General features: G+C 38.6%; 1 pseudogene; it reads left to right on the forward strand.

Moving 5' to 3' along the window:
* The window catches only part of LOC103251163, a 37,858-nt pseudogene extending 19,731 nt beyond the window's left edge, over positions 1–18,127 (forward strand).
* The last annotated feature ends 279 nt before the right edge of the window (positions 18,128–18,406 follow it).

Raw genomic sequence — 18,406 nt, forward strand, 5'->3', positions numbered from 1 at the left:
AATGATATATGTTCCTCCGGGTATATCCCCAGGAGAGGGATTGCTGGATCGTATGGAAGGTCAATTTTCTGTTCTTTTAGGAATTGCCAGACTACTTTCCATAGCAGTTGAACTAGCTTGCACTCCTATCAACAGTGTCGAAGTGTTCCCTTTCCTCCACACCCATGCCAACATCTGTTGTTTTTTGACTTATTACTGATAGCCATTCTTACCAGATTTGAGTGGTATCTCATTATAATTTTGATTTACATTTCTCTGATGATTAATAAGGCTGAGTATTTTTCCATATATCTGTTGGCTGCTTGTATGTCATCTTTTGAGAGGTGTCTGTTCATATCTTTTGCCCACTCCATAATGGGTTTTTTTTCCTTTCACTTCATTTGAATTCCTTGTAGATCTTGGATGTTAGGCCTCTGTCATATGCATAATTTGCAAATACTTTTTCTTATTCTGTTGGTTGTCTCTTTACCCTTTTGATGGTTTCTACACTGTGCAAAAGCTTTTCAGTTTGATGAGGTGGCACTTGTCTATCTTAGCTTTTATGGCATTCACTTTTGGGTACTTGGTAAATAATTTGTTGCCTCTCCAATGTGCATAATGGTGTTTCCTATGTTTTCTTCTAGGATTCTTGTAGTTTGAGGTCTTACATTTAGGTCTTTGATTGATTTTCAGTTGATTTTTGTATATGATGATAGGTAGATGTCCAGTTTTATTCTTTGGCATGTGCCTGGCCAGTTTTTCCAGCATCATTTACTAAATATGGTCTCCTCTCCCCAGTGATTGTTATTGGTGACTTTGTCAAAGATGAGTTGATGGAGAGTTCATGTTTTTGCTTCTAGAATCTCTTTTCTGTTCCATTGTTCTATGTGCATGTTCCTGTACCAGTACCAAGCTGTTTTGGTTACTGCAGTCTAGTAGTAAAGTTTAAAGTCTGCAAGTGGGATACCTCTCACTTTGTTCCTTTTGCTATAGTTGTTTTGGCTATTGAAGCACTTTTTTATTTCCATATGAATTTCTGTACTGTCGTTTCCAGATCTGGGAAAAATGATGCTGGTAATTTGATTGGTATTGCACTGAATCTGTAGATTGCCTTGGATAGGATGGGCATCTTGACACTATTGATTATTCCAATCCATGAGCATGGAATGTTTTTCCATTTGTTTGTTTCATCCTTGATCTTTGAGTGGCATTTTGTAGTTCTCGTAAAGGTCTTTCACTTCTCTGGTTAGGTGGATGCCAAGGTTTTCCCCTTTTTGTGGCCATTGTGAATGGGATTGTGCTTTTTATTTAGTCTCTGCCTGCTTGTTGCTGGTGTATAGAAATGTAACTGTCTTTTGCACATTGATTTTGTAGACTGAGACTTTACCAAAGTCATTTATTGATGCAAGGAGGCTTTTGACATACTCCTTAGGGTTTTCTAGATATAGAATCATATATTCCACAAAGAGAAACAACTTAACTTCCTCTTTTCCTATTTGGATACCGTAATGTTATTCTCTTGCCTGATTACTCTGGCTAGGATTTTCAGCACTATGTTGAACAGAAAGGGTGAGAGTAGTCTTCCTTGTCTTGTTCTTGTTCTTGGGGGGAATGTGTCCAGCTTCTGCCTGTAGAGCAAAATGTTGACTGTGGGTTTATCACAGATGACTCTTTGCTGTTTTGAGGAATGTTCCTTTTATGCCTAGGTGCTCAAGGGCTTTTTTCAAGAAGGGATACTGGATTTTGTTGAATGCTCTTTCTGCATCTAATGATATAAACATGTGGTTCTTGGTTTTATATCTGTTAATGTGCTCAATTATGTTTATGGTCTTGTGAATGTTGAACCAGCCCTGCACCCCAGGAATGAAACTGTCCTGGTCATGGTGGGTGATTCTTGAGATGTGTTGTTGGATATGAGTGCTAGAATCTTGTTGAGAACTTTTACATCTATGTTCATCAAGGAGATTGGCCTGCAATAGTCTTTCCTTATTGGGTCTTTGCCAAATGTGGGTATCAGTATGATGTTAGCTTCATAAAAATGAGTTGGGGAGAATTCCTTCATTCTCAGTAGCCTGGAATACTTTCAGTAAGATTGGTATCAGTCCCCCCTTTGTATATATTGTAGAATTTAGCTGGGAAGCCATCTGGTCTTGGATTTTTTTTTTTTTTTTTTTTTTGGTGGGGAGATTTGTTATTACTGAAATGATTTCCTGAATTGTTATTGGTCTGCTTAGAGTTTCAGTTTCTTCTTGTTTCAGCCTTGGGAAGCTGTGTGATGTCAGAAAGTCATTCATTTTCTTTAGGTTTTCTAGTTTATTTGCATACAGATGTTTATAGTAATCTCTGATAATCTTTTGCATGTCTTCATGGTCATTTGTGACTTCACCTTTTGAATTTTTAATGGCATTTATCTGGACTTTCTTTCTCTCTCTCTCTCTCTCTCTTTAGTCCATCTGACCAGGATCCACCAATCTGGCCAGGGTCTATCAATATTATTTGTCCTTTCCAAGAACCAGCTTTTGGTCTTGTTGATCCTTCCTATGGTATTTTGTCTTCTATATCCTGCAATTGTGATTTTACCTTGGTAGTCTGTATTCTTCTGCTAAGGTTAGGATTTATATGATCTTGCCATTCCAGTTCCTTTAGGTGTGATGTTAGGCTGTATACTTGGGATCTTTCTGTTTTCTTGATGTGTGCATGCAATGCTATAAATTTTCCTCTTACCACTGTTTTTATGGCATCCAGAGTTTTTGATAAGTTGTGTCTTTGTTTTCATTTGTTTCCAGGAGTCTTTTTATTTCTGTCTTGCTTTTCATGTTGACCCAGATGTTATTCAGCAGCATGTTGTTTAGTGTCCTTGTTTTTGTGTATTTGGGGAATCTTCTTGCTGTTGATATTTATTTTTATTCCACCGTGATCTGAGAAGATACATGGTATTATTTTAATTTTTTGAAATTTCTTCACATTTGATTTATGCTTCAGAATATAACTGATTTTGAAGTATGTTCCATGTGCTGATGAGTAGAATGTGTACTCTGTAAATGTTGGGTGGAGTACTCTGTAGACATCTAAAATCCATTTGATCAAGTGTCAGGTTAGGGTTCCAAATCTTTTTATTGGTTTTTTTGCCTTGATGATCTGTCTAAAACCGTTAGCGTGGTTTTAGGTCTTCAACTATGATTGTGTGAGAGTCATTGTACTCTCTTAGTATATTTAGTATTTGTTTTATACAACCTAGTACTCCTATGTTGGGTGCTTTTATGTTTAAGATGAATATTTATTGCTGATAGATTGATATGCAATGTACTTCTGTGTCCTTTTTAATTTCTGATGATTTGAAGTCTACTATATATGATATGAGAATAGCTACACTTGCTCTCTTCTATTTTCCACTTGCCTGAAAGACCATTTTCCAGCCCCCAACTTTTTGCCTGTGTGGGTCCTTTGCAGTGAAATGAGTTTCCTGGAGGCAGCGAACTGTTCAATCATGCTTCTTTATCCAGTTTGCCATGCTATGCTTCTTCAGTGGTGCATTTAGTTCATTCACATTCACACTGATTATTGAAATGTGAGAGTTGTCCCTGTTATAGGGCTCTTAGTGGGTTGCTTTGTTTCCTTTTGTATTTACATATGTGTCAACTTTCATTTTTGGGAGTGCCCTGTTAACTCTGTGCTTGCCTGCACTTTTGTAATGGATATGACTTTTTTGTTTTGTTTTGTTTCTGTATTTAACACCTTCCTAAATGTCTCCTGAAGGTCTGATCTTGAGGCAGTATATTCTCTTGGGAATTAGATGCCCAGGAAGGATTTTAATTCCCCATCAATGAAGAAGCTTAGCTTGGTGGGGTGGAAAATTGTTGGCTTTGGAATTGCTTGTATTTAAGAAGGTTAAAAATTGGACTCCAGTCTCTTTAGGCTTATAGTGTTTCTGCAGATAAATCTGGAACAATGCTGATGGGTCTTCCCTGGAAAGTAGTCTGACCTTTTTCTCTCATTGCCTTTAGGATTACTTTGTAGAGGCAGATTACTACGTGTCTTGGGGATGATCTTCTCAGGTGATACATTGTGATGGTTGTCCAAATCACTTGTGCTTGAATGGTTGCCTCTCTATCAAGATGTGGGAAGTTTTCTTGGATGATCTCATGGAATGCTTGTCTCATAGTGTTCTCAGTTTCTCTTTCTGCTTCAGAGATACTGACTAAGTGTAGATTTGGCTTCTCAACATAGTCCCACATCTCTTGGAGGCTTTGCTCCTTCTTTTTGAGTTTTTATCCTATGTTTTTGACAGACTGAATTAATTCCATATTTTGGTCTTCAAGCTCTGAGATGTCTTCCTCTGCCTGGTTTATCCTGCTCCCTATGCTTGTTTCTGTGTTTTTATTTCCAGAATGAAGTTCTTCATTTCCATTATTTCAGAATGGGCTTTTCTGAAATTGGCCAACTCTGCTTTTGCTTCCGGTATGATTTTGGTGAGTTTTGCTTTTAGTTTCTCTTGGTTCTTTCTGTTCATTTTAGCTATTCACCCTCTGATCTCTATGACTATCATCTGAGACAGGTCATTCTGAGAGGTTTCCATTGTTTGTGCTCTGATAGCTGCTTTTTGGGTGATGTCTCTTTAGGACTCTGAGGGTTGCCTATTTTTTTTCATTAATTTTTCCTCATTTGTGACAGGCCTCTCTATAATTCCACTTTGGTTTTGTTCCTCTGAAGCTAGCAAATGACCCTCTGTGTTCTAGACCTCTTCCTGTAGTTCAGTATAGGTTACTCAGTGAGAGAGGGAGAGACATTCACTTCTGCTCCTTACTCCACCCTGTGGCAGGTTTCTGTATTGTAGGTTTTCTCTCCTGCTGTCAACCTAGTCAAGTTAATTTTCAGCCCCTGATGCTAACTCTCTGCAGAGAGTGGGTGGGGGATGGGTCCCATCTGCTATCTGTGGTTTTCAGCCCAGAAGCCTTCCTACTGAGAAAGCCTTCGGGTGTCTTTTGTGTCACTCTCTCCTGTTCAAGTCCACACTCTGCTCTTTAAAAAAGAGTGAGTTCCCTGCCACTGGAGAAAGGGAGGATTCACCCTATAGGCACGCAGGACTTGGAGGTGATTCTTTCTGATCTGTCTAGGAAGGTGGCCACCAGCTGTTCCTGCCTAGGAGCCAGTCAGCAGGCTTTGCTGGTGGAAGCTGCATTCACAGTGACTGACTTAGTGCAGGTTTGGTCCCCATTCCACTTGGCCTCCAGTTGCCTGCTGCTGTGCCCTGACCAGGACTCCTCCTGCATAGGACTGATGATTCAGTCATGACTGAGAGGGGGGTTAATCTATCCAGAGTGTTTTAGGATTATTAACCCACTCTCATTCACTTGGCAAGTCTTCAGTTCTTGTGCGAGCCTGGCACATAGCAGAGGATGGAACATCTGGATTATTGCATCTGCTGTTGCTTTCTGGTCTTTATGTGTTCTGAGAGGCCTTTTCTGGGTTGAGGATGCTTCACCCATCCAAAAGTGTTGGGGTGTCTCTGTCTCTCAACAGCTGGGTCCCTACTCTCTGCCTTGCTCAGTGAGAGAGTCACTGGGTTGTTGCTCCACAGTAGCCATCTTGGATCCTCTTATTCACCATTTTTAGCTTCACAATTGCTTCATTATGTCTACAGCCATAATTTTCTGTTTATCAACAAAGAAAAGACTTATTGTTGATGCTAAATCACCACCTGAAAATAAGAATATCATAATTCTTCTAAAATATTTTGTACTGTCTGGCATACAGTATATTTTATTTGAGATTGACAAGCAATTTTCAACCATCCTTTATATAAGAAGAGGTGTTAAATCTTCTTTGGTATTAAAAGTATCCAGATCTTTAAAAAACCTTCACAATTCTCAAAATTTGTGTTTTGCTTTTTAAAATGTTGAATGTTTTCACAGATTAGTAAGTTTATTCACAGAACCTGGATTTTAAGCCTTTGAGAGTTGGAGAAGACTTAAATGATTTAAAGCCATTGTTCAGAAACCATTGTACTTCAAAATCTCAACATTGAACCATTTTGGTTCCACAGGGGACATTTGACTATGTCTGGAGACATTTTTAGTTATTACAACTGGTAGTGGTGGGATGTTATTACTGACATCTAATGGACTGAGTTCAGGGATGCTTTTAAACATCTTATGATGCACTGGACAACCCACTACAACAAATAATTATTTGGCTCTGGGCTGGGCATGGTGGCTCATACCTGTAATCCCAGGACCTTGGGAGGCTAAGACAGGAGGAACACTCCTGCAATAGAGGTTTTAAAAACCTTATTTTGTAGGACTTTTTACACAGATTCTTCATTTTATGTTGCATGCCTTATAAACTCCTGTATAGAGCTAGTCCATCTGGGAGTTTTCTGGCTCAAGAAGGTGCCCAGTGGGATTCAATGGTCAGAGAGCATCAGAGAAGCTTTCTTTCAGAGCTAAAGGGGTCAACACAGAAATGATGGCTCACATTGCATTTGCATTGGTCTTATCAAAACTGCATCTATGTGTCCCTGTCATAATCATTTATGGCACATAATTTAATGTATGCTAGCTATTCTTTCTTCTTTTAGTACCATGTAAGAACTATTCACGCAATAGTATCTTTTATTACTGTCTGTTTTTCCTTACTTTATAAGTCAAAATTTGAGCCATGATTCAGTCAGTTTTAATGCTCTTACTGTGTGGGTACAGCAATTTTCTGGCCAACTCCCAAACAAACACGATTTAATCTGTTTGATGGAAGCCTACCATTTTCACAGCAAGAGAACTGATCATTGAAGTCAACCAAGATCACAGCTTAAATTTTATCTCAAAAAGATAAAGAGTTTTCCCATGTACTAGAATTAGCATATATGTTATAAGAACTGCATCTGGTGTTGTCACAAAGTAAGCATTTACTTAAGTTTATTTTTGAGGTTGCTAAGATAGAAAAACAGCCCCCATTTACTCTGATGAGAATTTACTCTCTTCCAATTTCTCTCTATTTTTTCCTCATCTCTATCTCTCTATCTTTCTATCTCTGTCTTTCTCTTTGTTAACACATTGGAATTCATTGTTTTAAAACTCATGATTCTCAAACCTAGAAAATCAAGTCTTCTTTAGGAGGAAATGTTTATCTGACCAGATTAATAGGCATGGAGGAATATTCAGACAGCTGGAATATTCTGATTTTTGTGCATCTTTTATTGAAATTAAGAAAAAAATCAAATATTTTATGTAAATCATTTGTACACAATTATTGCATAATAAACACAAAGCATCCAGCAGGGGGCAGTGCTGACTTATTAATGGTTGTCTTCAGTAGACAATGCAAATTGAGTAATGAAGGCCTTTTCTTTATGGAAATCGTTCAACAAACATGCAGTTCAGATGATTCTTAATCGGTAAAACCATATCAATTCACCTTTAAATGAATCAGATTTTGTGATAATTTGCCCAGAGACTAAATTAAATAATAGTTCAAAAAGTCCTGAACTGAGAATGAAATAATCTGCTTTCACATTTCTTCTCCCTCCTTCGATTCTGGCCTTCAGATAGAGTTTTAAGGCCTCTAAGTCTTATTTTTCTCCTCTAGAAGATGACATATTTGGTCCAGAAAATAAGCTTACATCCCTTATGCTTTAATAAGCAATGTGACCTATGAAAGAGTATGTTAAAATAGGTTAATTCTGAAAAATATGTAACCTACCCAGATTCCCATTGAATGTGGTCTGGTTTTTTAAAAATGTGGTATATGTACATGATGGAATATTATGCAGCCATAAAGAACAAAATCATGTTCTTTGCAGCCACGTGGATGTAGTGGGAGAGTATCATCCTAAGTGAACTATCACAGAAAAAAAGCCTGGATACCACATGTCCTCATTCATAAGTGGAACCTAAACATTGGGCACATGAGCACAAAGGCAGGAGCAACAAATGCTGGATGCTGCTAATGAAGGGAAGGAGGGAGGGATGATGAATAAAGGACACACAATCACCTACCAGTTACCATGTCTATTACCAGGGGAAGAGAGGGCTTCTAGCCCACCTGCAGGCAATTTACTTTAATTTTATAGTTTATTATATTTCAAAGGTGCAGGTTACAATTCAGGATTAGGTATACAAGTGGTCATCATAGAGTTAAAGTTTGAGCCTACTTTTGGTCCCCACTTTGCCTGGTTTGAAATCAGGTTCCCTTATTAATGTTATGTGCTCCCCCACCATTCCCTGGGAGTTTCTGGCTACTGCCAGTCCATTTCTTATAATATTATGGTAAATATTGAGGTCGAGCTTAGTAAGAACATTAAATTTTAAAAGAGTAACTCTATAGAAGAGACTTCCTGGAGAAGATTAAAGTGGCAACTTCCAAGCCTGCCTGATCATCATAATCACTGAGGTCGTCTCATTCCAAAGCCCTCACAAGGCTCTGCAGGAAATAAAGGGGTCCAGAGGGTGAGTGGGCCTTCAGTGTGGACCTATCACTGGGCTTTCAACCATTATTCACATCAGAAGTCCTGATGGCATACCAAGAAAGCAGCTTGAGTTCAAGACAGTCACTTGCACATCAGTACATCAGATGGCAATAGAGAGGATCCTTCCAGAGATAATCTTTTAAATCTAGCACTCATTGCAGCTCATGTAGCGGCTAGTGGTCATTTAAGTTGATTCTTCTCTCCTTACTGGGACATGGAAGACATACCTGCCAGCCCTCTTGCTTTAATTCTTACTTAGAACTTTTTCTGTAATGAGCCAGATAGTAAATATATTATTCTTTGTGGATCATATGATCCCTATCACAATAGTCAACTCTAATGTTGTAGTGTAAAAACAGCTATATTAGTTATCTATTCCTTATGACAATTTACCCCCGAAACATAGAAGCTTAAAATAACACACCAACAAGCATTTATTACCCACAGTTCCTGCAAGACAAGAATCCTGGCATGGCTTATCAGGGTCCTCTGCTTCATGGTCTCTCACAAGGCTGTAATCTAGGTGTTGCTCAGTGGTGTGGTCTCATCTGAAGGCTCAACTGGGAAAGGATGTGTTTTGAAGATCACTTGAATGGTTGTTGGTTAGATTCATTTTTTCACTTGCTTCATCAAAGCTTGAAAGCCGAGAAGGAAATAGGGAGAGGATAATAGTAAGAGGGAGTCATGATCTTTCCATCTCAGTCACAGAAATGACATCCCATTACTTTTGCTCTACTATGTTTGTTAGAAACAAGTCACTAGATCTAATCCATGTTCAAAAAAAGAGAGAGAGAAGAGAGAGAGAAGAGAGAGAGAGACTGGGTTGGATGCAGTGGCTCATTCCTGTAATCCCAGCATTTTGGGAAACTGAGGCAAAAGTTTTGCCCAAGTCCAGGAATTTGAGACCAGCCTGGGCAACATGGCAAGACCTTGTCTCTGCAATAAATTAAAAAATTAGCCAGAAGTGGTGGCATGCATCTATAGTTCCAGCTACTTAGAAGACTGAGGCAGAAGGATCACCTGAGCTAAGGAGGCTGAGGCTGCAGTAGCTGTGAGCCTGGGGGCAGGGTGAGTTTCTGACTCAAGGAAAAAACACACACAGGAGAATTGCTTAAGAATAGGAATACTAAGAGATAGGGCTTTATATCAGAAGATGCTTATCACAGCAGCCATATATCAGTGAATGGGCAGAGAGGTGTTCCAATAAAACCTTATTTACAGAAATAAGCTTATGGAGTAAGGGCAGCAAAAACGGAAAGTAGATCCAAAGTCCTGTCTCTCCACAGAAACATCAATAAAAGCAAACAAAAAGTTCCAGAATCAACTTTTTCAGAATGCTGTAAAGCAGACAAAGAATTACAGCAAAAAGTGAATGAAGAATGGAGAAAAAGGTAATCTAAAATGGTAGACTCTCAAGAGAGTGAAAAGTCAACCTACAAATAAGAAAAAATATCTGCAAATCTATATATCTGTTAATAGATTAATATTCAAATTATAAGAAGAATCCTACAACTCCACAACAAACAGCCCAATTCAAAATGGGCAAAGGGCTTGAATAGACAGGCATTTCTATAAATGATCAAAAAACACACAAATAAGCACACCACTAATCATTAGGAAAATGTGACTCAAAACCACACTGAGATGGCATCTTATATCAGTTAGGATGGTAACTATATTTTTTAAAGTGCAGAAAATAACAAGTATTGTTGAGGATGTAGAGAAACTGAAGCTCTTGTGTGTTGCTGATGGGAATGTGAAATGGTGCGACTGTGACGAAAAACAATATAGCAGTTCTTAAAAAGAGTTAAGCATAAAATTACCATATGAACTAATAATTCCATGGGTTTATATCAAAAGAATTAAAACTAGGACCTTCCACAAATATTTTCTCTCCTTAAAATTTACATGAATAACTGCGTATTTATGGGTTACAAAGTGGTATTTCAATATATGTGTACAATGTGAATTGATCATATCAAGGTTATTAGAATATACATCACCTTAAACATGCATCATTTCTTTGTGTTGGGAACATTCAAAATTCTCCCTTCTAATTTTTGAACATATACAATAAATTATTGTTAACTATACTCACCCTACAGTGCCACAGAATACTAGAACTTATTCCTCCAATCTAGCAATAATTTTGTGTCTAGTAACCAACCTCTCTCTATACTTTTCTCCCTCCACTTTCCAAACTATAATAAGCATAATTCTACTCTCTACTTCTATGAGCTTGTTTTTAACTCCCACATATGCATGAGAATGTGCAATAGTTTTCTTTCTGTCACAAAAATCTTTGTACACCAGTGTTCATAGCAGCATTGTATATTGAAACAACTCAAATATCTATTGGTAGATGAATGAACAGACAAAGTGTACTATATACATACCGTGGGATAGTCCTTAGCCTTAAAAAAAGAATGAAATTCTGAAACATGCTACAACATGAATGAGCCATAAGGATATTACGCTAAGTGGAATAAATTAGATGCCAAAGCACAAATATTGTATGATTCCACTTATATGAAGTATCTAGAATACTGAAATTCACAGAGACAGAAAGTAGAATAGTGGTTACCAGGGCCAGGAGAAGAGAATGAAAGTTATTGTTTAATGGGTATGAAGTTTCAATTCTGGATGATAAAAAAATTGTGCAAATTTGGATTATATTTGCACAACAAATTGTGATTATACCCAATTCCAGTGAATTGTACACTTAAAATAGTTAGAATGGTAAGCTTTATTTTATGTATATTTTACCACAATAAAAAAGAATAATTAAAAAAAGAAATAATCTCTAGCTACAGAGATGAAATATAGCATAGTGATAAAAAGCACAGATTCTATAGTCCCACCCCCTTCAAATCCTGGCTCTGTCATTTACTAGCTCCATGCATTAACCTCTCTATATTTAAGTTTTCTCATCTGTAAATTAACAATATCTTGTTGAATAGTTTGGATTGAATGAATTCATATTTGTAAAGCTTTCAGAAAAATGCCTGGCTATAAAGGGCTTTGTTAAATATCACACACACTGCTCTTTATCTTGCCTTAAAATTTTCAGTTTTGGGAAGTTATAAGGCATGCAAAAAAACAAAGTATGGCCCGATCACAGAAGAAATGAACAAAAGCTGTTTCTGAGGAAGCACAGATATTGAATTACCTAAACAAAGACCTTAAATTAGCTTTCTTAAATATGCTCAAAGAGCTAAATAAAACGATGGGCAAAGTGCTAAAGGAAACTTATAAAAGAATAAATGAGACCCTTGCACGGGCTGTAAGAGGCTCCAGCCACTTCTGGAATGCCAGAAACCCAAATTTAGCCACAAGTTCTGACACTGGCATCTCATGGAGATGTAATGTCACTACTACAGGCTATGCTGGTGGAGATGTTTCACTGATTGGCTGCCCAGCAGACTGGAGTCTGATCTGCTTCATGGGCAAACCCTGCCATTCACCACAGTCTTCCCATCACTCACTATGTGCCACAGTAAACCCTGAAGTTTCTTCAGCTGTAGCTTCACAAAAGGGGTCCAGAATCTGCTCTGAACTAGGAATCCAGAGCACCAGAAGCCACAGCTGGAGGAGGAGGCAGAGCTTTAATGGGTGCTTTTAATCATCATTTCTTTTTTTAATCAATATTTTTTATTATGATATTGTGGGGTACAGTTAAGGGTTATGTATACAAATATGTTTCGTTCAGGCACCCTTGTTGATAAGAGGTGTCTCCCCATCCCCAGACACATATTTACTACCATTAATCCCATCTCCCCTCCCCTCCCCCCATAGTTTTCCACCACTGTCAGTCATTTTCTTATACTATTACGTTGGATATTCAAGGTCCACTATATGAGTGAGAGCATGTGATACTCAGATCTTTGTTTCTGTGAGAGGTCACTCAGGAGTATTCCATCATGTATATGTACCACATTTTTTTAATCCAGTCCTCTTTTGATGGGCAGCATGGTTGCTTCCAGGTTCTTGCTATTGTGAACAACGTTGCAATAAACATACGTATGCAGGTATCTTTTCTAGAGAGTGATTTGAGTCCTATAGGGTATATTCCCAATAGAGGGATTGCGGGGTCATATGGGAGGTCAATATTTAGAGCTTTTAGGAATCACTATACTGTTTTCCAGAGAGGTTGCACTAGTTTGCACTCCCACCAACAGTGTAGAAGTGTTCCCTTTTCACCACACCCTCTCCAGCAACTGTTATTTTTTGAGTTATTGATAATTGCCATTCTGACTGGAGTTAGGTGGTATCTCAGTGTGGTTTTGATTTGCATCTCCCTGATTAATGAGGTTGAACATTTCTTCATGTGTCTGTTAGCTGCTCAGATGTCTTCCTATGAGAAGCGTCTGTTCATATCTTTTGCCCACTGTATAATGGGGTTGGTTGTTTTTTTCTTTTCAGCACGTTTGAGTTCCTTGTACATCCAAGATGTTAGGCCTTTGTCAGACCTGGAGTTGGCAAATACTTTTTCCCAGTCTGTAGGCTGTCTCCCTGCTCTCTTGATGGTTTCTTTGACTTTGCAGAAGCTTGTCAGTTTAATGAGGTCTATCTTAACTCTTATGGCCTGTGGGTTTTGGGTTTTGTTCAGGAATTGGATGCAAGTTCCAATTTCCATGAGGGTATGTCCTTCATTTTCTAAGTTTCTTATGGTTTGAGGTTTTACATTTAGGTCTCGGCTCTATTTAGAGTTAATTTTTGTGTATGGGTATAGATAGGGGTCCTGTTTCAATCTTCTGCATGTGGTCAGCCAGTTTTTGTGTTTCCATATGAATTCCTGTGTTGTTTTTTTCTAGGTCTGAGAAGAATGTTGCTGGTAATTTGATGGGTATTGTATTAAATCTGTAGATTGCCTTAGGTAAGATGGACATCTTCACAATGTTGATTCTTCCAATCCATGAGCATGGGATATTTTTCCACTTGTTTGTGCCATCTTTGATTTTTTTGAGCAGTGTTTTGTAGTTTTCATTGTAAAGGTCTTTCACATTTCTGGTTAGGAAGATGCCAAGGTATTTCTTTTCTTTTTTTTTTTTTTGTGGCTATTGTGAATGGAATTGTGGTTTTTATTTGGGTTTCTGTTTGTTTATTATTGGTGTAAAGAAATGCGGTTGTGCTTTGCACATTTATTTTATATCCTGAGACTTTGCCAAAGTCCTTTATCAGTGTAAGGAGGTTTTTGACAGACTCTCTTGGGTTTTCAAGATACACGATCATGTCATCTGCAAAAGAAATAGCTTGACTTCCTCTTTTCCTATTTGGATAACCCTGATTACCTTCTCTTCTCTGATTGCTCTAGCCAGGACTTCCAATACTATATTGAACAGGACGGGTGAGAGTGGGCATCCTTGTCTTGTTCCAGTTTTCAGGGGAAATGGTTCCAGTTTTTGTCCATTTAGGAGTATGCTGGCTGTGGGTTTCTCGTCGATGGCTTTTACTATTTTGAGGTATGCTCCCTGTATGCCTAGATGTTCAAGGGTTTTTATCAAGAAGGGATGCTGGATTTTATCAAAAGCTTTTCCTGCATCTAATGATATAATCATGTGGTTTTTGTTTTGACATCTGTTGATGTATTTAATTACATTTATGGTTTTACAAATGTTGAACCAGCCTTGCATCCCAGAGATGAAGCCCACTTGGTCATGATGGGTGATTTTTGAGATATGTTGTTGAATCTAGTTCGCTAGGATCTTGTTGAGAATTTTAGCATCTATGTTCATCAAAGATATTGGCCTGTAGTTCTCTTTCTTTGTTGGGTCTTTACCTGGCTTGGGTATCAATGTGATGTTAGCTTTGTAAAATGACTTGGGAGAGTTCCATCTTTCTCAATCACCTGAATACCTTCAGTAGGATCAGTATAAGCTCCTCCTTAAATGTCTTGTAGAATTCTGCTGGAAAGCCATCTGGTCCAGGGCTTTTTCTTGTAGGTAGTTTTTTTTATTACATAGTCAATTTCCTTGATTGTTATTGGTCTATTTAGGGTCTCAATTTCTTGTTTCAACCTAGGCAGGTTGTGTGATGACAGAAAGTCTTCCATTTCCTTAAGGTTTTCAAGTTTGTCTGCATACAAGTGTACATAGTAGTCTCTAATGATCTTTTGTATTTCTTCAGGATCAGATGTGTCTTCATCTTTTGTGTTTCTGATTGTGCTTATTTGGGTTTTTTTCTCTCTTTTTCTTGGTCAGTCTAGTTAGGGGACCATCGATCTTGTTTATCTTCTTGAAGAACCAGCTTTTTGTTTCATTGATTTTTTGTATTATCTTTTTGTCTTCTATGTCCTGGATTTGGGTTTTATTTTGGTGATCTGGATTCTTCTGCTGAAATTAGGGTTTTTGTGATCTTGCTTTTCCAGCTTCCTTAGGTGGCTTGTTTTACTGTTAATTTGTGATCCTTCCATTTTCTTCATGTGCATTTGTAGGGATATAAATTCTCCTCTTACTACAGCTTTCATGGCGTCCCAGAGATTTTGGTAAGATGTTTCTTCATTTTCATTTGTTTCCAGGTATCTTTTAATCTCTGTTTTGATTTCATCATTGACCCAGGAGTTGTTTAGCATCATGCTGTTTAGTGTCCATGTCTTTGTGGATTTTGGGGGGACCTTGTTGATGTTAATTTTTATTTTTATTCCACTGTGGTCCGAGAGGGTGCCTGGTAAAATTTCAGTCCTTTTAAATTTGCTTCTGCTTGATTTAAGTCCAAGTATATGGTTGACCTTAGAGTATGTTCCATGTGGTGATGAGTAGAATGTGTATTCTGTGGTCTTTGGATGGAGGGTTCTGTAGGTATCAATTAAGTCCATTTGATCAAGAGTCACATTGAGGTTTTGGATCTCATTGCTGACTTTTTGTCCTGATGATCTGTCTAGGGTTGTGAGTGGGGTATTAAAGTCCCCAGCTATGATGGTATTGGAATCGATATCTTTTTTTAGTTTACCTAGGAGCTGCTTTATGAAAGTTGGTGCTCCTATGTTCCATGCATATATGTTTAGAATGGATATTTCTTGTTGATGGATTGAACCTTTTATCATTATGTAGTGGCCTTCTGTACCTTTTTTTAATTTTTGATAGCTTAAAGGGTATTTTGTCTGAGATTAAGATCGTGACTCCTCCTTTCTTTTGTGTTCCATTCACCTGAAAATTTGTTTCCCATATTCTTACTTTGAGTCTGTGAGTGTCCTTTCTAATGAGGTGAGTCTCTTGAAGACAATAGATTGTTGCCTGATGATATTTTATCCATTTTGCCATTCTATGTCTTTTCAGTGGTGCATTTAGTCCATTCACATTCAAACTAATTATTGAAATGTGAGAGTTGATCCCTATCATAATGTTCTTACAGAGTTGTTGTTCTTCCTGTTTGTGTGTTGTCTTTCTTTTAGTTTTACAGTTGGATCATGTGTGTTTTTAGTCTTTTGCCTGTAATCTTGTGAAGAACGTTGTTGTTCTTTTTTCCTTTTCTTCTGTGTTCAATACTTTCTTAAGTGTTTCTTGTAGAGGTGGTCTGGTGGCAGTGTAGGTTCTTAGGCATTGGATATCTGGGAAAGATTTCAATTCTCCCTCACTGATGAAGCTTAGCTTGGTGGGGTAGATTATTCTCGGTTGAAATTGTTTATCTTTTAGAACTTTGAAGATAGGGCTCCAAGCTCTTCTAGCCTGGAGGGTTTCTGTAGATAAATCTGCTGCTATTCTAATTGGTCTTCCCTGGTAGGTAGTCTGATCTTTTTCTCTTGCAGTCTTTAGGATTTTTTCTTTTATACCTACTTTGTTTAGGCAAATTATTATGTGTCTGGGAGTTGGTCGTCTAATTTGTTGTCTTGAAGGGGTTCTCTGAATCTCTTGTGTTTGAATTTTTTTCATCCTTGATGAGATGAGGGAAGTTTTCTTGAATGATTTCATGAAATGTTTGTTCCAGTGTGGCCTCTGTTTCTCTCTCTGCCTCAGGAAGACCAATTACTCTTAGGTTCGGTCTCTTGAAGTGGTCATTCATCTCTTGAAGGTTTTGTTCTGTCTTTTTGAGCTTCTTTTCTATGCTTTTGACAGTTTGGGTTAGTTCTGTGTTTTGGTTTTTGAGCTCTGAGATTCTTCAGCTTGGCTAATTCTGCTTTCCATGCTTATTAGTTTGTTATTTATTTCCATCAGAGTATTCTTTACTGCTGTTATTTCTGACATCAGCTCCTTCCTATTTTCCTCTTATCTCTCCTCAATTTTTAAAATTCTCTCTATTAATGTCTTGATGTCTTTGTTGCATGTGACCAGTCATTCTGGGGACTCTTCATTGTTTGTGTTCCGGAGTCTGTTTTCTCAGTGTCTGATCTCCCAGGGGTCTGTGTGAGACCTGTATTCTCCTTTTGGTTTTTCTTCATTTGTGCGGTTTTTTCCTCCCTAGTTTTTCCTTCCCTCCACATCACCATCTTCTTTAATTCTGTTATTCAGGAGTAAAGGGATTGCTTTTATTTCTGTTTGTTCAATCTCCTATTCTTTATGTATGCCCTCTTACTTTGTTCAATTCTGGAGTTGCAGTGTTGGTTGGGGGTGGTCCTTTTTGCAGTTTTTAGATTTACTTAAGGGGGAAGCTGTGATTAAAAATCTATCTGTAGGTCCTGGTATCCGCCGACAGGTTTATGGATAATCTGAGACCCACGTCCTTGGAATCTGTCCATGCAGTAGGGCTGTAGGTTTTCTTCCTGAAATAAAATGAGGTTAGCAAAGGGAAGACAATGGAGCAGACAGTGGGGGGAAGTGGGGGGTGGAGACAGAGAGGAGTAAGGGGGGACACAGATGAGTCTATCAACAAATGGAGAGAGAGACCTAAACTGAAATAGATAAAAACAATAGACCACGGCTACAGACTAACCAGCTCCCATATAAAAAAAATTAAAACATACAGTGATACTAACATACAAGCTAACCAACCACCCTATTGGTGTGCTGTTCCTCTATACAAAGATATGGTTTACAGAGAGGAGAAAAGAGAAGAAAAGGAAGAGACCAACATACAAGCTAACCAACCACCCTATTGGTGTGCTGTTCCTCTATACAAAGATATGGTTTACAGAGAGGAGAAAAGAGAAGAAAAGGAAGAGACCAAAAAAAGGAACAAAACAATAGGCATAAACTCAAGTAATTAAACTAACAGAACAATCAAGCACACTCTGAGACTTTTCATTTAAGTCCAATGTCCTTCAGTTCTGATTTCTAGCTGTCTTCTCAAGCTGGTAAATTAGTTCACAGTTGGAGTCAGTTGCCCCTGGTCTGCTGTGAAGGACAGTTCAGATCACCCTCAGTTCACCACTCAAATCTGGCCTGTGTCTGTTTTTCAAGCTTGTTTTTCCCATTTTGGTGTTGTTACCTTGAATCACCAGCAGGTGGTGCTATCTCAGCTGCTCACCCCAGAGTGGGTGGAGCTGGACAGGAGCTGGGCAGAGGCCAGAGATGGAAGCTTGCCTCAGGGCACATGGGAGGAGACACACGACTGGCAGGACATCAAGGTGGCAGCAGAGGTGGCAGCAATTCCAGCAGATCTTGCCTGCAGGGGCTTCGAGGACTGAAGTCATGGATCGCCTCAGGCATGGGTGGTACGATGCGCTATGGCTGCCACGGAGGCCATGGTGCACTGGTGGCTGCTGTGTCTGCAGCTGCAGTGGCTGTCCAGACCGCTGTCATGCCCCAGTGGTAATGATGGCTGAGCTCCGTGTGAAGAGCAGGCTGCCGACATTGGGATCCACAGCCCCTGGGGAGAGAGCCAGAGACCTCTGTGTTCTCCTTTGCAGAGGGTCTCATAGACCAGGCTGCCCCGTTGCCATCTTGCCGGAAGTCATCTAATCAGCATTTCTATAACAACAGCAGCAACAGGTACAACTTCTAATACTGATGAGACTTACATAACTGTTCTAAGTGAAAGAACTTACACAAATCTCTATAGTTCCTAAATGTCCAGGCTGGGAGGGATCCAAGA

The sequence above is a fragment of the Carlito syrichta genome, unplaced genomic scaffold, assembly GCF_000164805.1.
Source record: "Carlito syrichta isolate Samal-C Ts95f unplaced genomic scaffold, Tarsius_syrichta-2.0.1 Scaffold56614, whole genome shotgun sequence".
NCBI lineage: Eukaryota > Metazoa > Chordata > Mammalia > Primates > Tarsiidae > Carlito > Carlito syrichta.